General features: G+C 36.0%; 7 non-coding genes across 7 annotated transcripts; all 7 read left to right on the forward strand.

The window, feature by feature from the left end:
• The first annotated feature begins 12,872 nt into the window (after positions 1 to 12,872).
• Positions 12,873 to 12,946, forward strand: TRNAV-AAC (transfer RNA valine (anticodon AAC)). The gene has a single exon. It is a non-coding gene; the product is annotated as a tRNA-Val (tRNA).
• Positions 12,947 to 14,250: 1,304 nt separating this feature from the next.
• On the forward strand, positions 14,251 to 14,324 carry TRNAV-AAC (transfer RNA valine (anticodon AAC)). The gene has a single exon. It is a non-coding gene; the product is annotated as a tRNA-Val (tRNA).
• Positions 14,325 to 15,631: 1,307 nt separating this feature from the next.
• TRNAV-AAC (transfer RNA valine (anticodon AAC)) lies at positions 15,632 to 15,705 on the forward strand. The gene has a single exon. It is a non-coding gene; the product is annotated as a tRNA-Val (tRNA).
• Positions 15,706 to 16,910: 1,205 nt separating this feature from the next.
• Positions 16,911 to 16,984, forward strand: TRNAV-AAC (transfer RNA valine (anticodon AAC)). Its single transcript has one exon. It is a non-coding gene; the product is annotated as a tRNA-Val (tRNA).
• Positions 16,985 to 18,189: 1,205 nt separating this feature from the next.
• On the forward strand, positions 18,190 to 18,263 carry TRNAV-AAC (transfer RNA valine (anticodon AAC)). Its single transcript has one exon. It is a non-coding gene; the product is annotated as a tRNA-Val (tRNA).
• Positions 18,264 to 19,566: 1,303 nt separating this feature from the next.
• Positions 19,567 to 19,640, forward strand: TRNAV-AAC (transfer RNA valine (anticodon AAC)). Its single transcript has one exon. It is a non-coding gene; the product is annotated as a tRNA-Val (tRNA).
• Positions 19,641 to 20,954: 1,314 nt separating this feature from the next.
• TRNAV-AAC (transfer RNA valine (anticodon AAC)) lies at positions 20,955 to 21,028 on the forward strand. Its single transcript has one exon. It is a non-coding gene; the product is annotated as a tRNA-Val (tRNA).
• The last annotated feature ends 3,436 nt before the right edge of the window (positions 21,029 to 24,464 follow it).

Genomic DNA, 24,464 nt, shown 5'->3' on the forward strand with positions numbered 1-24,464 from the left:
ATCCATTGTCTATTAGGACTCCTGTGAGTACATCACCCATGCAGCCAACTGAGATGTGAAGTGGAAGATTGTGGTCCACTCCTTCTTCAGGAAGATCTTCGTCACAGAAACTTAGGCTAGTTCCGACGGAGATGTTGGCAACGATGTTGTTGAATTGACTTATTGTAACACTTGGTTCTACGAAAGCTTGTTCCAAAACTTTCTGTAGAGCTTCCCTATGAGCTTCAGAACTCAATAGCAGGGAAAGAACAGAAATCCTAGACGGAGTATGTAGTAATTGATCTACAATGTTGTATTCACTCCTCTGGATTAACTTCAAGATCTCATCATTTTCTTTCGCTTGAACAGCATTGGTCGGAAGATTGTCTTGCCTATGTGGTACTTCCTCCGAAGGTTTCTCCACATTTTCTGTTGTTCTGTTGAAGACTCGTCCACTTCTGGTGACTCGACTAACATCAGCAATGTTGACAACAGACGGTAATGGTATTTCCTTACCATTTTCAATGAATGTAGCGTTGTACTTGTATGGTATAGCCTTGCTAGACTCATACGGTACAGGTCCTGGTAAGTAGATGACTAGTGGTGCAACTGCTGTCTTCCTGCTATCATACTTAACTTGCATAGGTTCAACTCGATTAATTTGAGGAGATACGGTAAAGACTTCATCATCTTCTCTATTGGCAAGAACAGTAATGGTATTGTCATCCATCAGCTTTTGAATGTCGTTGCGAACACGCAAACATCCTCGTGAATTTCTTCGACAGATTCTGCATCTACTGTAAGCGTGGAAATCTGTTCCAAAGTAGGCAAGTCCATTTAAAGTTTTGTGGAACCTGACTACCGATCCTTCAAGGTCTTCAACTTTGTAGATTTTGTATTCTCCTGGACATCCTTGAACCATGTTGATGTCATGTTCAGTTCTGACTCGGATATGTTGAATCCATCCCAAGTCCATTTGTTCTTGTAATGCAGCTTGAACTACGGCACATCCTTGATTATTCTTTGGACAAATTTCGCATGTGAAGTAGTTGTGAGGTGGTACATGACCGTACCCAGCTTGTCTAGCGTGCATCTTGACAAGATTTTCCCCTATCTGACGAATGTCGTAGATTTGAATGACATTGGGGTGTTGGTCTACCAGATTTACTGAAGCTTCTTTATGCTGCGGCAAAGGATTTGCTTGGACGTTTGGATTAGTATCTTTGAAGGATAGCATTCCGCTCTTCACTAATCGTTGGACGTCAATCTTGAAAGGGAAACAGTTCTCAATATTGTGACCTGGTGCCCCCTGATGATAGGGACAAGATTGGTCAGCCTTATACCATGGTGAGGAACTGTTTGTAGGATTTGGAGGACTCCTTGTCTGGATGAGTCCTTTTGCCAGTAATGTTGGAAACAATTCTGCATATGGCATTGGTACGGGGTCAAAGGCAGGGTACCTTGGAGCCCGATTGTTGTAGTTTGGAGGTCGAACCTGCTGCTGAGGTTGCTGCGACCTTTGTTGAATTTGTTGTTGCGAAACCTGAGGTTGATAAGCTGGCGCTGAGTTAACAACCGGAGTTATTGTTGCAACTTGAGGTTGGAATTTCTTCTTGATTTTGTGCAAGACATTGCTGACATCTTGATCCTTTTTCTTCTGAAAAGAACTTCCATACTTCCTTGGACCAACAGAAGATTCTGGTTCTTTGTTCAAGCGTCCTTCTCGAACTGCTTCTTCTAAACGCACACCCATGTTCACCATCTCGGTAAAGTCACTTGGTGCACTTGCAACCATTCGTCCGTAGTAAAATGGACTCAAAGTTTTGAGATAGATTTTTGTCATTTCTTTCTCTTCAAGTGGTGGACAAATTTGAGCAGCAACTTCACGCCATCTCTGAGCGTATTCCTTGAAGCTTTCTCTATCCTTTTGAGTCATGGCCCGGAGTTGATCTCTGTCGGGAGCCATATCCAGATTGTACTTATACTGTTTGACGAAGGCCTCTCCGAGGTCTCGAAAAGTACGAATCTCTGAACTGTCCAAGTTCATGTACCATTTGAGTGCAGCACCAGTCAGGCTGTCTTGAAAATAATGAATGAGCAATTGTTGATTATCAGTCTGAGTTGACATTCTTCGAGCGTACATCACAAGATGACTTTGTGGGCATGAATTCCCTTTATACTTCTCGAATTCTGGTACTTTGAACTTGTGAGGAATCTTAACATTTGGAACCAGACAGAGGTCTGCAGCATTCTTTCCAAATAGATCTTGTCCTCGAAGAGTCTTGAGTTCCTTCTGCATTCGCAGAAACTGTTCCTGGAACTCGTCCAATCTTTCATACACGCCAGCATCCTCACTTGGAGCGTGATGATATACTTGTCCTCCCTGCGGGGGAAAAGTATGCATAATGGGTTGTGGAGAAGCCATGACAGCAGATCTTGGAATCTCAGCATTCTGTTGTGTGAAACCCATTGACGTTGCTCTTGGAACTTCAATTTCCAGAGGTTTGTAACCCTCCGGTGGACGCATATCCATGGTGACTTTTGGAGCTTCAGAAGCTGGAGGTATGTACCCTTCTGGAGTAAAGTTATACGGCATGCCCCAAGGTCGATCAGGCGGCATGGTATACTGAGGAATAGGAGTAGAAACAATCTCGGAAACCACAGTCCTTTGTGGTTCTTCTGGCGTTGGTTGATTCTGCGCAACTACCAGGGCTTCTACCATACTATTGAGTCTTTCAACAGTACTTTTGAGAGTATTAATCTCTTCTCTGAGTTCTTCATTCTCTTGCTCAAAGTCTTCCATTCTTTTCTTGCGACTTGAACGAGTGTTGTATGGATGAGACAGCTTGAAAGTCTTGGTTCACCTCCTTCTCCTCCTCTCTTTCTGGAGAAAGGAAAGTGACTATTAGATCCGCGACAATTCTCGTGTCAGTGCGTACGACTAAAGCGATGTATGATATGCAATTAAGTTATTATTTTTCAAGGAAACACCATAATTACGTTATGAAACATCAAACTTTTATTAATTAAGCGAAAACGCCGTTTTTACACACTTTGAAAATGGAAATACAGAGAAACTGAGAGAAAGGACTCTAAAACTTTGATGATGAGCCGACTTCACGTTCTAACATCTTCTTCTGTTTCTTGAGCTGAGCGTTCTCTAACGTGAGCTGATCGATGATCCAGGAAGCAGGAGGGATATGATGAGAAAGTGACGATTGTGTCACTTGTCGATCGAGTACTTCAAGTAACTCATCCTTCCTTCTTAGGATGTTTTGAATTTCAACATTTTCCGTGTTGACAATTCGATACTTATTCCTCCAAGCATTCCTTTCTTGGCATACCTTGTTTAATGCCGCTTGCAGTTTTTCAACATCGGTGGAGAAAAGGTAAATTGGTTCCCTTAGGGGAATAGGTTCTTGATGTTGATATGGCATCCTGAGATTGAATGCTCTGACGCGTACCCATTGAAGGTAAGGATCCAGGGAGATGCAAAGATGTTTTCCTAACAATCTTCTCCCTTTGCTGTGAACAAGACGCCAGGCTTGGACAATTTCCTTCTTCAGCATGTTGCCATGATCGTCGATGTTCTTAAAGAACAGACCCTCCAATTGGATGTTACTTGGAATATTTTTCATGGGATAGCCGTATTGACGACGGGCTAGAGCTGGATTGTAACTGATTCCTCCCTTAGTTCCAATAAGGGGTATGTTGGGAAAATTTCCACAACTGAAGATGATCTTGGTTTCGTCGTTGTCAGGACTACACCAATCAATGTCTGTATGAGTGAGAGACATGATTTTCTGTGACCAGTAAAGGCCATCCCTCATGTTCCAGAAAGTGCTAGACTTCGGTAGGTGTGAAACGAACCATTCGTATAACAACGGTACGCAGCATGTGATTAATCCTCCTCGCTGCAGGTTTCTTGAATGCACAGAATGATAAGCATCCGCAAGCAAGGTTGGAACTGGATTTCCAATTAAGAAGATCTTAATTGCATTGATGTCGACGAAATCGTTAATGTTAGGGAACAAAAACAATCCGTAGATAAGCAAAGCCAAGATTTCCTCAAAAGCATTCATATCTTGGATGCTGACGAAGTACCGAGCTTGATCAAACAGGAATTTGGAGGGCAATCCTTGAATTCCTCCTCTACTCACCATATGAGTTCTGATGTCGACTACGTTCAAAGGAGTAGTTGCAGCAATGATAATGTCGTCAGGATTCTTTTCCAAACCGGAGTACGGATCTTGCGCGTACACGGGTATTCCAATCAGACGAGAGTACTCCTCCAACGTAGGCATGAGCTGATAATCTGGAAAGGTGAAGCAGTGATACGTTGGATCGTAAAACTGTACCAAGGTGGGAAGGATCCCATCCACCATGTTGGTATTGAGCAAAGGCAGAAGTTTTCCATACTTCTCCTTGAAAGCCTGGGGGTTGACCACCAGTTTTCCGAGCTTTCCCAGTTCCTCGACCTGGGGAATCTTGAAGGTGTATTTCCTAGCTTTCTTTCTTCCATAATCCATAGTATAGATCCTTAAGTCCTTTCTCCGTTTCTCTCTTTCTCTCTGAAGTTCAAAACGTTCGTTATTTAGTTTCCTTGAAAAACGACTCGAAAAAGACTCTTTTTGCTTTGTTTTTAGTTGTTTATTAATGAATGATGCATGAATGCATGAATGCACACACAAGAGTTTTAAACAAACATGGCGCTGAAGGGTATAGTGGTCATGAAGTCAAAACGCAGTCTCCCGCCCCAATGGTAAACTAAGGTTAAGGATTTTTGTACCTGTAGAACGGGTTCTAGGGGTCTCAGAGTTTTTGCTCAACCTTAAAGATACGTTGATTGGTATCTATAAGAGAGTTTTCTCTGAGTGTAGTATCTGCGTGACAATTACTTCCGTAATCACCGCTCTACGTCCTAAAAAAAGGCTTTAAGTGGGGTTAATGTGTTTCTAGGTCCTCCTGGTACAAATCAGTCTCGGAATGCAGTGGCGCAGTTAATCACAACCAGCCAGGCAAATCCCAAGAGTAGACTTGGAAACCAAGATTAGAGGGCCTTCACCGGGAAGACATCCTCCATCCTATCTTATGTTGCACTCAAATCCGGGTATAGGATTTCTCACCACAAGGGGGAATCAAGCCCTTTCCCGATACAGAATAAACAAAAATAAACAAATATAATATGCAGCAAACACATGATATGACACAGAGGTTAGGCAGGACCTCTCTTGTTTGAGGGGGAATTTGGCATCCCTAATTCCTCATTGGGGCTGGACCAGCAACAGGTCAACCATTGGTTTGGATGAAAAACCAAGGTTTTGAACACTTATATCCCCAGCAGAGTCGCCATTTTTCTGTGGTGGTCGTTTTCTTTACCTCCCCGTTTCACTTGGGAGGACGGCACGCTAAACCCTTCACGCGAAATTTGGAAGGAGAATGCGCCCGTGGCGGGATGAATTTTATTTCAGTTCTTCCTACGATATCACACGGACTTTCTTATTTGTCCTACGAGTAGGAAAGGGAAAAAAAGATCTCAACTAAACCCTAGGAGTTTGCTAAGTGTGGGGATTTCACCTAGACTAGAAATTCTGGAGTCCGGGAGGTCGGTTATACATAGGGAAGTGTTTAAACACCCTACATATCTGTAGTACTCTACAGGAACCTTCTTTGTGTCATTGTGTTTGTGTTTATTGCTATGATTGGGAAAGTTTCTCCTTTGTATTAGGAGAGAGAATTGAATTGATTTTAAAAGACAGACAGACAGACAAACTGACTATTTTTTGGTATTTTATTAGCTCGCTGAGATTCCTTGTGAACCTCATGCCTACATATCCCTAGTGGAAGTCAGAGCTTAATGTAGTTCGGGAAACTAACTAGGGAAATTAATTGTTTTTGGTGCCTTGCTTGAAGCTCAAGGTTGAAGCTTGGAATTAAATCTCTGTTTACAGTAAAGAGACATGAAATTATCTCTACAGAGAGGTATTTGTACTATTCTACCACAAACATTTAAAGGAGTGACAGAATAACTGAATTCATTTCATTCAAGAGGGGGACCTTACTTGTGTATGTGCAAGTATACCAGTCAAATGCCTCTTAAATGAAAGAAAGATGCTCATCCAAATTAGGGAAAGTTACCACATGTCTGGGTTTTACTGCCAGCTCATGCCTTTCAAAATCCTAAATGGGAGACTTGATTAAAATTGAAATGAAATGTTTGTTTGTTTGAATGTGGTAGAGTAGTAAAAATATCTCTCTATGGAGATAAGCTATGTCTATCTACTGTATAAAAGATTTGACTTTAGCTGGCTTGTATGAGGCCCAAGCTTGAGGCTTTTTTTTGATTGATTAATTAATATTATTGACTCTGGGAGATGACTCCACTGGGGATTAATTACAGGGTATTTTAGTGTTCTGTACAAAGCCCAGAATTGAGGCTGACTCTACTTAGGGAGACTCTATTTGTGTGCCTTGTACAAAGCCCAAGGTTGTGGCTGACTGTTGAGGATAATTGAATGAATGACTCTATTTTGTGTGCCTTGTACAAAGCCCAAGGTTGTGGCTAACTCTAGCTAGGGGAAAACATTATTTTCTGCCTTGTACAAAGCCCAAGGTTGAGGCGGACTCCTAAATGAATTAAGTATGGATGACTATATGGGGAAAGATCCTAAGTGTTAGGAATCTTTGACACATGAAAGATATGGTTTATCTGCCTTGTACAAAGCCCAAGGTTGTGGCTACTGAATGATGAAGAACTCACTGGGGAGACTCTATTATCTGCCTTGTACAATGCCCAAGGTTGAGGCTGACTCTTAACAGGGGAGTTTTATTGTTTGGGTGCCTTGTATGAAGCCCAAGGTTGAGGCTACCTGTTTTTGTTGGTTTTGGCTGAGGAGGTTTTATTTATTAAAAGACTATTTTTCTTTGGAAGCTAACCCTTTCCAGGGATTTTGACTCAGCTGGTGAATTTGTCTGTTAAAAGACTGACTTTATCATGTTTTTTGGAGGCTGACCCTTTCCAGGGGTTTTGACTCTTTTGGGGAAATTATCTCCTAAGAGAATGAAATTATTTATTAATTAATTTTGGAGGCTAACCCTTTCCAGGGGTTTTGACTCTTTTGGGGAAATTATCTCCTAAGAGAATGAAATTATTTATTAATTAATTTTGGAGGCTAACCCTTTCCAGGGGTTTTGACATTTTAGACAGATGTTGGAGGCTAACCCTTTCCAGGGGTTTTGATTTAAAGTGATTGATTTGGGTAGCACTCCATTAATTATTTAAAGGATGAAAAGATTGGCAGGAAGATTATCTAGTGGAGACTTCTTGTTTAAAGCCCAAGATGAAGGCTGACTCAATGCTGAGGATGACCAAACATGGATCCTAGACTCTGCTAAGGAAGATTGATGAAGATGAGGGTGACAGAGACTGTCCATGTCTCTCATTCCAAAAGGTGTACTCAATGCAAAATTGAGACAAACTTAGCTTGTTTAAGTCTGGTTTAAATTGGAAGAAACTCACCAGGGTAGGCTAAAAGGTGACTAAAGACCTGTTCCTATGTTTATAAGAAACCTGATGGGTCCTTGTATACAAGCTCAAGAGGAAGCTGGAAATGCTTTTAAGAAGCCTGTGGGTCCTTGTACAAAGCCCAAGAGGAGGCTATCGAGGGTCCTTGTTATAGCACAAGAGAAAGCTATGTAGTTTTGAACTTATTTTGGCTCTAAGCAAATGGGTAAGAGGTTTCACCGGGAATAATTCCTCTTTGGGTGGATGTGTCCTATTTATTTGGATTCTAAGGTTTTTGCCAAGATGTTTCACCGGGAATAATTCATCTTGGGGGTTTGATCTACAGATCTCTAATTAGGAAAGAGCCTTCACCGGGAAGACATTCTCAATCCTAGGTCATATTCCTATAATATATATATAGTTTAACTGTCCTAAGGTTTATACTCAAACGCAGTTCTAAACTAATATATGCACAGTTTATATTTGACAGTAATTTAAACAAAGACTGTAAATTGAAAGCTTGTAAAGCCTAACCTGGATGGAGTGGAGGCCATTGAAGAAGTATGTACAGAGCCTCAACAGTATTTTTATTGTTTTTGTTGATAACAGTTGAATGTATATGATAAACAGTTAATGGTTTTTTTGAAAACAGAAGAAGTGAAGATGGACGAAGGTCACATAGGTATCTGAAGAGTTTCACCGGGAATAATGCCCTTCAAATACCAGAAGAATGTTTTGAAAACAGAAAGAAGATTTTGAAAATACAGTTTTGAAAACAAGCTAAGAAGAGAAGGTTTTTGGGACTTATACTCTATTAGAGGCCCACTTAAAAATGATTTACTGTTTATGAAAATAGTTGAAAAAATGATTGAAATGATATAAGGTTTTGTTGTTTGAAAACCTTAATCGTCTGTTTAATCGGAGATTGAAAACAATTTTGCAAATTGACAAAAGTCAACTTAATTAAGGCAAAGATGAAATCTATACCTAATTAAGACCTAAATAAATAGGGTTTTATCATAACATTATTCACAAAATAATTAGGTTAAAACAAAATGAATATATGTATTTTAAAGTATTTAAGAAAACATTTAAAAACATATTATTTTAAACCTAATTAAAATACATGAAATAAATAATATTTTTATGATTTTTTTGATTATTTATAAAATATATATATTAATCAACAAGTGTTTAAAAAATGAAGTCAAAATGAATTAATTTGATAAGTTAAATAATTGGTTAAAGTTATGAAGGAATTAAGTTAGAAAAGTGATAAAAAATAGGTTTTGGTCCTAGCAAGGCTTGAACTCACGCCCTTGAGGTTACCAGTCCAAAACAACACCACTGAGCCAACGCGCGCTCAGTGTTAGTGACTTGCCTCCATTTGGTCATGTTTCAAAACAAGTTGTAAATCCTTAAAAAATAAAAGAATCAAAAAGTCTGGGGCGAGGGGGATTCGAACCCCAGACTTGTGGCATGATGATACTAAGGGCGCATGTGTGGCCACTAGGGCAAGTTGTTTAGTCATTAATAAAACGCATATCACTCAAAATAAAATAAACTCTGCCCTGAGATTTGAATTTTGCGCGCCACCACCATCTTCGTCTTCAACCTCAAGCTCCATGAATTTGAATTTCTGAACTCACTCATTTCTCAATCATTTGCCATGATGTAAACACGAAACTTGCTCTAATTTCACTCACGATTCTAAATATGTAACTAACATGAACTAATATTAACTACATCTAACTAATTTACCAGAAATCGTGAAGAACCCTAAAATTTCAAAATCAAATTAAATGACTATACTGAAAGATAAATGGATGATGATAGAGGGTTTTCAATCCTCTGATGATGCTGAACAAGATAGAATCGAGCTATTTCACAAAGAGTACTTAAATTAGAGAGGTGAAGTTCAGAAACTTACCTCTGAAAATGGAGGTCGTGAGGATGATTGAGAGCACCTGGGCTTGAATGAATGATCTCAATAGCTTCCCTGAGACTCAATGATGCTAACTGGATGCTTATTGTAGCCTGAATCCTTCTGAATTGTTCTATCGACCTCCCTCGATTTGAGCTTCAAGTGGACATGGAGGTTGTTGAATCCTGAGTTACAGATGAGCTGCAGCCATCTGGTTAGCTTCACTATGACCTGAGGAGTGTGTCTGGATGATTGGCTTGCCTTGAAACCTTCTGAATCACTCCATGGACCTCCAACTGCAAATGCTCCAAAGTGAGAGCAACAATGGTGTTCCTCCACCTACAGAAGTGATCCAGGTGCTTGGATCACCTCAAATGACCTCCCTTGAGATGTTAGAATGCTCACTTCCCAAAGATAAGCTTTGGTTTGAAGAAATCGATTCTTCTTGCCAAAGAACTTTGAAAAACAATGAACAAGAGGAGAGAAAGAGAAAGCAAGGAATATGGTTGCTTTGGTGTGTTTTTGAATGAGGAATGCATCTGTATTTATAGGCAAATGGATCAGTATAGCTGCAGAGGAGTGAGCTTCCTTAGTGAAGTTGATTTGCTTTCTTAGCCATGAAGGAATTTTGCAAATATCTCTTATGCAATGATGAGAATTTTGATTCCATTTGATCAATCCCCTAGCCCTCGATTTTGCTTGATCTTAGGGGACAATTCTGAGCCAGAAATGAGCTCTAATTGGTTGGTGAGAAGATTCCTTGGGTGATTCATCAATTTGCCATAAATTCACAAATGTAATCATTACATAATCACATGTTCTTGTTTTTTAGAATCTTCTTCAATCCTTATGGCATGGTGAAAATGAATGCATGGCATGGTTTCAGATGTGTTATGGGTCGTGTAGCATCCATAAGAGAGATTATTTGCACAAAATTTGCAAAGTCCAAAAGTGTCCATGACCTATAATTTTACTTCATGAGGCCAACTTTGAACAAGCATAACTCCTAGCTCAAATTGAATTTGGAGAAGGTTGAACACAATTTGGAAAGCCCTAAACATCTACTTCAAATCATTAGTTTATGTCTTCTTCAGAATCATTTAGGAAATTTGTGAAAAATGAGCCCAAAGTTGGATGAAAACTAGGTTAAAACACTTAGAAAAATTTCTAAGTGTTTATGACCTAAACTTCAAAATTTCCAAAGCTTCATAAATGGTTGATCTTTTGAAAAAAGTTCCTTTGTAAGATGTTGTTTTATTTTGCAAGATCTACAACTTTCATGTTGGAAGTTTTTTGAGTTGTGTAGGTGAAATTTTGAGATCTCACCATGCCTTCAAAAACCCTAATTCCCGACTTTTCGCTCCTTGATGAATTTCTTTGAATTTCTTTGGCCAAATGACTTTGACATCCATATATTGATGATATTGATCTTTGAAAGTCATTTTTTGACCAAAAACCTTAAAAGTCAATGATGATCCTTCACAGTTGACTTTTTCCTGACAAAGTGAATTTTTTGGGTTTTTGTGTAGAAATAAGATCTTCTCCCCAAATGGATGATATAAATGGATTATATGGAGGTAATAGAGATCCTTGAATCATGTCTTGAGTTTTGGATTCATGCCCTGATCAGAAGTCAACTATCTTGGTGAATTAGGTCAAAACCCTAATTTGTCGACCATGTGAAAGTAATGACTGTAGACTTTGAATTGAAGTGTGATGTCCAGTAGACCTTGTAATATGAGTTATTTGAAGATGATTGATGTCTTTGAATGACCCTCTGAGGTTTTTTAGGGTTTCCCAAATGTGATCCCTGATTTCAGTCCTTGATAGGCTCAAAACCCTAGTCTGGTGACCTGAGTAAACCTGTACCCATATGACTGGATTGTCTAATCAATCATAGATGAGAAAAGTGAAGTTTTTGAGCCCCCATGATTGTATTAGAGACTAGTCTTTGTATTGATTGATCCTTTGCCTGAGCTTTCTTGTCTTTGAGCATCCTCGATTAGGTACCAGATGGAGAAATGACTGCTCTGGGTACTTGTCTTGACCTGATGAACAATCCTGAAGGTATGTCATCTCAGGGGGGTCAAAAATTAGGGTATGACAGTTATCACGTCAGTCTAACACACTGAAGGTCCCCAGTTCGAGCCTGGGCGAAGCCAAAAGTTTAAATTTTTATACGCACAAAATTTATTAATTCTATACATTTTACATTGGATGAACGTTAATTTAAATAATTAAATATTGGTAAGTGGCTGTTTACGGTATGTGTATTTAAAAATTATTTAAAACTTATCTTTCGTTACTAATTAGGAAAAGCACATTTATGAGTTCTTAGATTAACAATATTCGATAGCAAGTGAAGGAAGAGACGAAAAGCACCCTATTTTTAGTAGATAAGTATGGTAATTTAACTAATAAAAGGTCGTGTAACCAAGTAAGAACCATGATCAAATCCCTTGGACATAATTAAGCGAAATCGGTTGTGATTCCAAAATACTTAGGTACGACAAATGATGTCGAGTATAAGCTTAACATTGGTTCTTAGAGGAACAAAATGAATACATGTATAACTCTCAATAATACAGTTCAATCCGGGAAATATGGTAGGTTGCTTCGTCAAACTAGACTTGACTAAATGACTGGTATGTTGTTTAAGTTTCTATAAGATTAGCCTTTATATGGGAAGCGCTAGTAGGGAGTTGAGGATTTTGCAAAGCTTGAGGTCTCCTAAGGTGCACAATTACATTAGAGAGAGAGTGTACCGACATTCCCACATTGTATGAGTACAAATATGCTTTGATGCCCCTTATTAATTTATTTTAAAAACGTGAGTGTTAGATCCTTGTAGAATTTAGAAGACCTTGAGCATTATATGACTTGTGGTTTTTGTAGAACTCCACTAAGATGTTGTTATCTCTGCTCATGGTGTTTCTGATATTTTTTTTAATGATAAGGTTTCCGAAAAAATAAAAGGCAAGATGTTTGATGGATGCGAGGCATCTTCCCTTTTTATATTAATTTCCATTGCGTAATAAATATTGTGTCTCATGACATATTGTATTCTATACGCACATTTTTACGTATCTTTTGTGAATTCATGTACTAATGTCAATTTTATGGTACTATGATGTACGAGTACCGCTATTTTAATATCTCAATTATGATATTTTAGATTTAATCTTGTTGGGGTATTACACAAATAATTTGAGACTAATTTTTGTGTGCAAAAATGACATTTATTATAATTCTAATAAATTAATTAATTTTCTCTCATTAAAGGCATTATTTTAAACACCTAACTAATTATCAACAAAATTGGTATAATATTTAACTTTCATATTTCAAACAATTAAAACACGCGCTTTTATATTTATATCCAATTATAGTAGAAACTAATCATTAAATAACACTTAAAAACATTTTGTATTGATATATTTTAAAATGTTGTAAACACTAACATGTGGTTTCGTGGTGTAGTTGGTTATCACGTCAGTCTAACACACTGAAGGTCCCCAGTTCGAGCCTGGGCGAAGCCAAAAGGTTTAAATTTTTATACGCACAAAATTTATTAATTCTATACATTTTACATTGGATGAACGTTAATTTCAAATAATTAAATATTGGTAGGTGGCCGTTTACGGTATGTGTATTTAAAAATTATTTAAAACTTATCTTTCGTTACTAATTAGGAAAAGCACATTTATGAGTTCTTAGATTAACAATATTCGATAGCAAGTGAAGGAAGAGACGAAAAGCACCCTATTTTTAGTAGATAAGTATGGTAATTTAACAAATAAAAGGTCGTGTAACCAAGTAAGAACCATGATCAAATCCCTTGGACATAATTAAGCGAAATCGGTTGTGATTCCAAAATACTTAGGTACGACAAATGATGTCGAGTATAAGCTTAACATTGGTTCTTAGAGGAACAAAATGAATACATGTATAACTCTTAATAATACAGTTCAATCCGGGAAATATGGTAAGTTGCTTCGTCAAACTAGACTTGACTAAATGACTGATATGTTGTTTAAGTTTCTATAAGATTAGCCTTTATATGGGAAGCGCTAGTAGGGAGTTGAGGATTTTGCAAAGCTTGAGGTCTCCTAAGGTGCACAATTACATTAGAGAGAGAGTGTACCGACATTCCCACATTGTATGAGTACAAATATGCTTTGATGCCCCTTATTAATTTATTTTAAAAACGTGAGTGTTAGATCCTTGTAGAATTTAGAAGACCTTGAGCATTATATGACTTGTGGTTTTTGTAGAACTCCACTAAGATGTTGTTATCTCGGCTCATGGTGTTTCTGATATTTTTTTAATGATAAGGTTTCCGAAAAAATAAAAGGCAAGATGTTTGATGGATGCGAGGCATCTTCCCTTTTTATATTAATTTCCATTGCGTAATAAATATTGTGTCTCATGACATATTGTATTATATATGCACATTTTTATGTATCTTTTGTGAATTCATGTACTAATGTCAATTTTATGGTACTATGATGTGCGAGTACCGCTATTTTAATATCTCAATTATGATATTTTAGATTTAATCTTGTTGCGGTATTACACAAATAATTTGAGACTAATTTTTGTGTGCAAAAATGACATTTATTATAATTCTTATAAATTAATTAATTTTCTCTCATTAAAGGCATTATTTTAAACACCTAACTAATTATCAACAAAATTGGTATAATATTTAACTTTCATATTTCAAACAATTAAAACACGCGCTTTTATATTTATATCCAATTATAGTAGAAACTAATCATTAAATAACACTTAAAAACATTTTGTATTGATATATTTTAAAATGTTGTAAACACTAACATGTGGTTTCGTGGTGTAGTTGGTTATCACGTCAGTCTAACACACTGAAGGTCCCCAGTTCGAGCCTGGGCGAAGCCAAAAGGTTTAAATTTTTATAGGCACAAAATTTATTAATTCTATACATTTTACATTGAATGAACGTTAATTTCAAATAATTAAATATTGGTAGGTGGCCGTTTACGGTATGTGTATTTAAAAATTATTTAAAACTTATCTTTCGTTACTAATTAGGAAAAGCACATTTATGAGTTCTTAGATTAACAATATTCGATAGCAAGTGAAGGAAGAGACGAAAAGCACCCTATTTTTAGTAGATAAGTATGGTAATTTAACTAATAAAAGGTCGTGTAACCAAGTAAGAACCATGATCAAATCCCTTGGACATAATTAAGCGAAATCGGTTGTGATTCCAAAATACTTAGGTACGACAAATGATGTCGAGTATAAGCTTAACATTGGTTCTTAGAGGAACAAAATGAATACATGTATAACTCTCAATAATACAGTTCAATCCGGGAAATATGGTAGGTTGCTTCGTCAAACTAGACTTGACTAAATGACTGGTATGTTGTTTAAGTTTCTATAAGATTAGCCTTTATATGGGAAGCGCTAGTAGGGAGTTGAGGATTTTGCAAAGCTTGAGGTCTCCTAAGGTGCACAATTACATTAGAGAGAGAGAGAGTGTACCGACATTCCCACATTGTATGAGTACAAATATGCTTTGATGCCCCTTATTAATTTATTTTAAAAACGTGAGTGTTAGATCCTTGTAGAATTTAGAAGACCTTGAGCATTATATGACTTGTGGTTTTTGTAGAACTCCACTAAGATGTTGTTATCTCGGCTCATGGTGTTTCTGATATTTTTTTTAATGATAAGGTTTCCGAAAAAATAAAAGGCAAGATGTTTGATGGATGCGAGGCATCTTCCCTTTTTATATTAATTTCCATTGCGTAATAAATATAGTGTCTCATGACATATTGTATTCTATATGCTCATTTTTATGTATCTTTTGTGAATTCATGTACTAATGTCAATTTTATGGTACCATGATGTACGAGTACCGCTATTTTAATATCTCAATTATGATATTTTAGATTTAATCTTGTTGGGGTATTACACAAATAATTTGAGACTAATTTTTGTGTGCAAAACTGACATTTATTATAATTCTTATAAATTAATTAATCTCTCATTAAAGGCATTATTTTAAACACCTAACTAATTATCAACAAAATTGGTATATTATTTAACTTTCATAATTCAAACAATTAAAACACGCGCTTTTATATTTATATCCAATTATAGTAGAAACTAATCATTAAATAACACTTAAAAAACATTTTGTATTGATATATTTTAAAATGTTGTAAACACTAACATGTGGTTTCGTGGTGTAGTTGGTTATCACGTCAGTCTAACACACTGAAGGTCCCCAGTTCGAGCCTGGGCGAAGCCAAAAGGTTTAAATTTTTATACGCACAAAATTTATTAATTCTATACATTTAATTAGGAAAAGCACATTTATGAGTTCTTAGATTAACAATATTCGATAGCAAGTGAATGAAGAGACGAAAAGCACCCTATTTTTAGTAGATAAGTATGGTAATTTAACTAATAAAAGGTCGTGTAACCAGGTAAGAACCATGATCAAATCCCTTGGACATAATTAAGCGAAATCGGTTGTGATTCCAAAATACTTAGGTACGACAAATGATGTCGAGTATAAGCTTAACATTGGTTCTTAGAGGAACAAAATGAATACATGTATAACTCTTAATAATACAGTTCAATCCGGGAAATATGGTAGGTTGCTTCGTCAAACTAGACTTGACTAAATGACTGGTATGTTGTTTAAGTTTTTATAAGATTAGCCTTTATATGGGAAGCGCTAGTAGGGAGTTGAGGATTTTGCAAAGCTTGAGGTCTCCTAAGGTGCACAATTACATTAGAGAGAGAGTGGACCGACATTCCCACATTGTATGAGTACAAATATGCTTTGATGCCCCTTATTAATTTATTTTAAAAACGTGAGTGTTAGATCCTTGTAGAATTTAGAAGACCTTGAGCATTATATGACTTGTGGTTTTTGTAGAACTCCACTAAGATGTTGTTATCTCGGCTCATGGTGTTTCTGATATTTTTTTAATGATAAGGTTTCCGAAAAAATAAAAGGCAAGATGTTTGATGGATGCGAGGCATCTTCCCTTTTTATATTAATTTCCATTGCGTAATAAATATTGTGTCTCATGACATATTGTATTCTATATGCACAATTTTATGTATCTTTTATGAATTCATGTACTAATGTCAATTTTATGGTACTATGATGTACGAGTACCGCTATTTTAATATCTCAATTATGATATTTTAGATTTAATCTTGTTGCGGTATTACACAAAAAATTTGAGACTAATTTTTGTGTGCAAAAATGACATTTATTATAATTCTTATAAATTAATTAATTTTCTCTCATTAAAGGCATTATTTTAAACACCTAACTAATTATCAACAAAATTGGTATAATATTTAACTTTCATATTTCAAACAATTAAAACACGCGCTTTTATATTTATATCCAATTATAGTAGAAACTAATCATTAAATAACACTTAAAAACATTTTGTATTGATATATTTTAAAATGTTGTAAACACTAACATGTGGTTTCGTGGTGTAGTTGGTTATCACGTCAGTCTAACACACTGAAGGTCCCCAGTTCGAGCCTGGGCGAAGCCAAAAGGTTTAAATTTTTATACGCACAAAATTTATTAATTCTATACATTTAATTAGGAAAAGCACATTTATGAGTTCTTAGATTAACAATATTCGATAGCAAGTGAAGGAAGAGACGAAAAGCACCCTATTTTTAGTAGATAAGTATGGTAATTTAACTAATAAAAGGTCGTGTAACCAAGTAAGAACCATGATCAAATCCCTTGGACATAATTAAGCGAAATCGGTTGTGATTCCAAAATACTTAGGTACGACAAATGATGTCGAGTATAAGCTTAACATTGGTTCTTAGAGGAACAAAATGAATACATGTATAACTCTTAATAATACAGTTCAATCCGGGAAATATGGTAGGTTGCTTCGTCAAACTAGACTTGACTAAATGACTGGTATGTTGTTTAAGTTTTTATAAGATTAGCCTTTATATGGGAAGCGCTAGTAGGGAGTTGAGGATTTTGCAAAGCTTGAGGTCTCCTAAGGTGCACAATTACATTAGAGAGAGAGTGTACCGACATTCCCACATTGTATGAGTACAAATATGCTTTGATGCCCCTTATTAATTTATTTTAAAAACGTGAGTGTTAGATCCTTGTAGAATTTAGAAGACCTTGAGCATTATGTGACTTGTGGTTTTTGTAGAACTCCAATAAGATGTTGTTATCTCGGCTCATGGTGTTTCTGATATTTTTTTAATGATAAGGTTTCCGAAAAAATAAAAGGCAAGATGTTTGATGGATGCGAGGCATCTTCCCTTTTTATATTAATTTCCATTGCGTAATAAATATTGTGTCTCATGACATATTGTATTCTATATGCACATTTTTATGTATCTTTTATGAATTCATGTACTAATGTCAATTTTATGGTACTATGATGTACGAGTACCGCTATTTTAATATCTCAATTATGATATTTTAGATTTAATCTTGTTGCGGTATTACACAAAAAATTTGAGACTAAGTTTTGTGTGCAAAAATGACATTTATTATAATTCTTATAAATTAATTAATTTTCTCTCATTAAAGGCATTATTTTAAACACCTAACTAATTATCAACAAAATTGGTATAATATTTAACTTTCATATTTCAAACAATTAAAACACGCGCTTTTATATTTATATCCAATTATAGTAGAAACTAATCATTAAATAACACTTAAAAACATTTTGTATGGATATATTTTAAAATGTTGTAAACACTAACATGTGGTTTCGTGGTGTAGTTGGTTATCACGTCAGTCTAACACACTGAAGGTCCCCAGTTCGAGCCTGGGCGAAGCCAAAAGTTTAAATTTTTATACGCACAAAATTTATTAATTCTATACATTTTACATTGGATGAACGTTAATTTAAATAATTAAATATTGGTAGGTGGCTGTTTACGGTATGTGTATTTAAAAATTATTTAAAACTTATCTTTCGTTACTAATTAGGAAAAGCACATTTATGAGTTCTTAGATTAACAATATTCGATAGCAAGTGAAGGAAGAGACGAAAAGCACCCTATTTTTAGTAGATAAGTATGGTAATTTAACTAATAAAAGGTCGTGTAACCAAGTAAGAACCATGATCAAATCCCTTGAACATAATTAAGCGAAATCGGTTGTGATTCCAAAATACTTAGGTACGACAAATGATGTCGAGTATAAGCTTAACATTGGTTCTTAGAGGAACAAAATGAATACATGTATAACTCTCAATAATACAGTTCAATCCGGGAAATATGGTAGGTTGCTTCGTCAAACTAGACTTGACTAAATGACTGGTATGTTGTTTAAGTTTCTATAAGATTAGCCTTTATATGGGAAGCGCTAGTAGGGAGTTGAGGATTTTGCAAAGCTTGAGGTCTCCTAAGGTGCACAATTACATTAGAGAGAGAGTGTACCGACATTCCCACATTGTATGAGTACAAATATGCTTTGATGCCCCTTATTAATTTATTTTAAAAACGTGAGTGTTAGATCCTTGTAGAATTTAGAAGACCTTGAGCATTATATGACTTGTGGTTTTTGTAGAACTCCACTAAGATGTTGTTATCTCGGCTCATGGTGTTTCTGATATTTTTTTTAATGATAAGGTTTCCGAAAAAATAAAAGGCAAGATGTTTGATGGATGCGAGGCATCTTCCCTTTTTATATTAATTTCCATTGCGTAATAAATATTGTGTCTCATGACATATTGTATTCTATACGCACATTTTTACGTATCCTTTGTGAATTCATGTACTAATGTCAATTTTATGGTACTATGATGTACGAGTACCGCTATTTTAATATCTCAATTATGATATTTTAGATTTAATCTTGTTGGGGTATTACACAAATAATTTGAGACTAATTTTTGTGTGCAAAAATGACATTTATTATAATTCTAATAAATTAATTAATTTTCTCTCATTAAAGGCATTATTTTAAACACCTAACTAATTATCAACAAAATTGGTATAATATTTAACTTTCATATTTCAAACAATTAAAACACGCGCTTTTATATTTATATCCAATTATAGTAGAAACTAATCATTAAATAACACTTAAAAACATTTTGTATTGATATATTTTAAAATGTTGTAAACACTAACATGTGGTTTCGTGGTGTAGTTGGTTATCACGTCAGTCTAACACACTGAAGGTCCCCAGTTCGAGCCTGGGCGAAGCCAAAAGGTTTAAATTTTTATACGCACAAAATTTATTAATTCTATACATTTTACATTGGATGAACGTTAATTTCAAATAATTAAATATTGGTAGGTGGCCGTTTACGGTATGTGTATTTAAAAATTATTTAAAACTATTTAAAACTTATCTTTCGTTACTAATTAGGAAAAGCACATTTATGAGTTCTTAGATTAACAATATTCGATAGCAAGTGAAGGAAGAGACGAAAAACACCCTATTTTTAGTAGATAAGTATGGTAATTTAACAAATAAAAGGTCGTGTAACCAAGTAAGAACCATGATCAAATCCCTTGGACATAATTAAGCGAAATCGGTTGTGATTCCAAAATACTTAGGTACGACAAATGATGTCGAGTATAAGCTTAACATTGGTTCTTAGAGGAACAAAATGAATACATGTATAACTCTTAATAATACAGTTCAATCCGGGAAATATGGTAAGTTGCTTCGTCAAACTAGACTTGACTAAATGACTGATATGTTGTTTAAGTTTCTATAAGATTAGCCTTTATATGGGAAGCGCTAGTAGGGAGTTGAGGATTTTGCAAAGCTTGAGGTCTCCTAAGGTGCACAATTACATTAGAGAGAGAGTGTACCGACATTCCCACATTGTATGAGTACAAATATGCTTTGATGCCCCTTATTAATTTATTTTAAAAACGTGAGTGTTAGATCCTTGTAGAATTTAGAAGACCTTGAGCATTATATGACTTGTGGTTTTTGTAGAACTCCACTAAGATGTTGTTATCTCGGCTCATGGTGTTTCTGATATTTTTTTAATGATAAGGTTTCCGAAAAAATAAAAGGCAAGATGTTTGATGGATGCGAGGCATCTTCCCTTTTTATATTAATTTCCATTGCGTAATAAATATTGTGTCTCATGACATATTGTATTCTATATGCACATTTTTATGTATCTTTTGTGAATTCATGTACTAATGTCAATTTTATGGTACTATGATGTGCGAGTACCGCTATTTTAATATCTCAATTATGATATTTTAGATTTAATCTTGTTGCGGTATTACACAAATAATTTGAGACTAATTTTTGTGTGCAAAAATGACATTTATTATAATTCTTATAAATTAATTAATTTTCTCTCATTAAAGGCATTATTTTAAACACCTAACTAATTATCAACAAAATTGGTATAATATTTAACTTTCATATTTCAAACAATTAAAACACGCGCTTTTATATTTATATCCAATTATAGTAGAAACTAATCATTAAATAACACTTAAAAACATTTTGTATTGATATATTTTAAAATGTTGTAAACACTAACATGTGGTTTCGTGGTGTAGTTGGTTATCACGTCAGTCTAACACACTGAAGGTCCCCAGTTTGAGCCTGGGCGAAGACAAAAGGTTTAAATTTTTATACGCACAAAATTTATTAATTCTATACATTTTACATTGGATGAACGTTAATTTCAAATAATTAAATATTGGTAGGTGGCCGTTTACGGTATGTGTATTTAAAAATTATTTAAAACTTATCTTTCGTTACTAATTAGGAAAAGCACATTTATGAGTTCTTAGATTAACAATATTCGATAGCAAGTGAAGGAAGAGACGAAAAGCACCCTATTTTTAGTAGATAAGTATGGTAATTTAACAAATAAAAGGTCGTGTAACCAAGTAAGAACCATGATCAAATCCCTTGGACATAATTAAGCGAAATCGGTTGTGATTCCAAAATACTTAGGTACGACAAATGATGTCGAGTATAAGCTTAACATTGGTTCTTAGAGGAACAAAATGAATACATGTATAACTCTTAATAATACAGTTCAATCCGGGAAATATGGTAGGTTGCTTCGTCAAACTAGACTTGACTAAATGACTGATATGTTGTTTAAGTTTCTATAAGATTAGCCTTTATATGGGAAGCGCTAGTAGGGAGTTGAGGATTTTGCAAAGCTTGAGGTCTCCTAAGGTGCACAATTACATTAGAGAGAGAGTGTACCGACATTCCCACATTGTATGAGTACAAATATGCTTTGATGCCCCTTATTAATTTATTTTAAAAACGTGAGTGTTAGATCCTTGTAGAATTTAGAAGACCTTGGGCATTATATGACTTGTGGTTTTTGTAGAACTCCACTAAGATGTTGTTATCTCGGCTCATGGTGTTTCTGATATTTTTTTAATGATAAGGTTTCCGAAAAAATAAAAGGCAAGATGTTTGATGGATGCGAGGCATCTTCCCTTTTTATATTAATTTCCATTGCGTAATAAATATTGTGTCTCATGACATATTGTATTCTATATGCACATTTTTATGTATCTTTTGTGAATTCATGTACTAATGTCAATTTTACGGTACTATGATGTGCGAGTACCGCTATCATGCGAGTATCGGTATGGCACCTTATGAGGCATTATATGGGAGAAAATGTAGAACACCGTTGTGTTGGTCAGAAATTGGTGATGATAGAATTTTGGGACCCGAAATTATTCAAGAGACCACGGACAAGATTAGAATGATTCGTGAGAAGGTTAAACAAGCACAGGATCGTCAGAAGAGTTATGCGGATAACCGCAGGAGGCCTTTGGAGTTTATGGAAGGTGACCATGTATTTTTGAAAGTTACTCCGAGGTTGAGGTTGAAAGGACCGTTTAAGTCAAGGAAGTTAAGTCCGAGATACGTGGGACCGTATGAGGTTCTAGAGAGGATTGGTGAAGTAGCTTACCGTTTAGCCTTACCACCTTCTCTATCAGAAATGCATGATGTTTTCCACGTGTCTCAACTGAGGAAGTTTATTCCCGATCCTCTCCAGCCGGTGTTACCAAATGCAATTGAGATAGAATCAGATTTGACTTTTGAACCCTTACCGAGCCGTATCGTAGGAAGAGAGACTAAAGTGTTACGCAACAAGGAGATTCCTCTTGTCAAGGTTCAGTGGGATGTGACGCATCCGGGCGATGCTACATGGGAACTTGAATCGGAAATGCGGGATGCTTACCCTCACCTTTTCAGGTAATTCTTAAATTCGAGGACGAATTTCTATTTAAGTGGGGGAGAATGTAATACCCCGTATTAATTAAATGCTCTAATGTATTAACTGACACTGAGGTTTTATCAATTGATACGATAGAGATACTTTTGGACATTAAGTTAGTAGTGTTAACTTAAAGATATTTCCTTATATCCTTTCCTTTTGTTTTCTTCTTCATTCTACACCAAAAAGAGAAAGATAGAGAGAAGAAGTAGAGAGAAGGAAGAGCAAAGGAGAAAGAGGAGAAAAGCTTGGATCTTCACCATTTCTTCGCCGAATCAACTCATCTTCGACATCAACGACTCTTAATCGAGGTGGGTTCTAGTTAGAAACTTATAGCTTTGATTGTGGATGAGAAATCATAAGTTTTGATTTAGGGTTTGGTATAGAGGAAATCTAGGTTTTGGACAAATTCATCAATGTTCATGAGCAAAGTGATTATAATCCATGAATATATCATCTATAGGTTGTATCTATGCCTTATTATGATCTGGAACAGGTGTGAATGGGTTTAGATGGTTTTTGAACCATGGATCTGTGTGTGAGGCAGAGCTGAGAACTGAGTTCTCGCGCGCTTCGCGGCGCGAACGGGGCTGCGCGGCGCGAACTATGCAGGTTTGTAGGGGTTTTGTTTCTGCCTTCAGTACGCGGCGCGTACTGGGTGTCGCGGCGCGAACAGTTGGAAATCTTTAGAGCTTTGCTTCTGCCATAGGGTTCGCGGCGCGTAAATTAGTTAGCGGCGCGAACAGTGTTAGAATTATAGTGGTTTGCTTCTGCCATAGGGTTCGCGGCGCGACCTAGTTGTTGCGCGGCGCGAACTGAAGCTTCCTTAACCAAATTTTCTTAACTTAGCGGAAATTGTTTCAAGCATAACCTTTGAACCGTAACTCTGTTTTAACCACCGTTTGAAGCAGTAATAGGCTAGGAGTGTGTCCTTTATAGTGGTGTAGATTTTGGAACCATGAGGACGTTGTGCTCTTGGTATGATGCTTATGTACTCTATAATTATTGTTTGAGTTCTATTGCAGGTGGATTGGTAATACCTTGTTATATGTGTTTATATCAAGAGGGTTAAATAACTACATTGTTATGTGAATAAAGCATAAGTGAGGAAAACTAGGAATTGTTAGGTTGTGTAGCTTAACAAAGAAACCTAGGATGAAACATTATATGGACATACGTGTTGGAATCTTATGAGGAAAGGCTAACAGGCCTAGTGGTTTGCGGAAGCGATCACCATTGTTGATGTATTAATCGGAACCGTAGTATTTTCTTTATTTCTTTATTTTTTCCTTTGAATGCTAACAGGCATTCACCGTGCAGAGAGGCACAATAATCTTGGCAGGTTTGATTCCCGCTTTTGTGTACGAATGGAACCTACGGGTAGAGACTTGTGATGGTGTACGGGCCATGTGAAGTGACGATTCATGGGGAAAGGCTCATGAGTCCGAATCCATGTCGTATGTCAAGATTTTTCCAAAGGATTCATGACTCGTGCCACCTCCTAGACGTAGAAGGGGACGGGAATATGGGGATGCCTTGGTATTGGTTTCCGATTAATAATCTTGTGTTGAGTTGTTGAACTCTAAGTATGATTCCATATAATGTTAGTGTGAGAACTCAAGGTCTAGTTCCTTATGACTTGAGACTTATAGATTAGAACCTTGTAAAGCCGAGAGGATCCATAGGATAGGGAACTCACTGGGATTTTATATCTCACCCCATTATATATTGATTTCAGGTACTACAGGTTCCGCGAAGGGTAAGGAGAAAGAAGTTTGATTTCCTTATTCCTTGT

This window comes from Vicia villosa, linkage group LG6, assembly GCF_029867415.1.
Source record: "Vicia villosa cultivar HV-30 ecotype Madison, WI linkage group LG6, Vvil1.0, whole genome shotgun sequence".
Taxonomy (NCBI): Eukaryota; Viridiplantae; Streptophyta; class Magnoliopsida; order Fabales; family Fabaceae; genus Vicia; species Vicia villosa.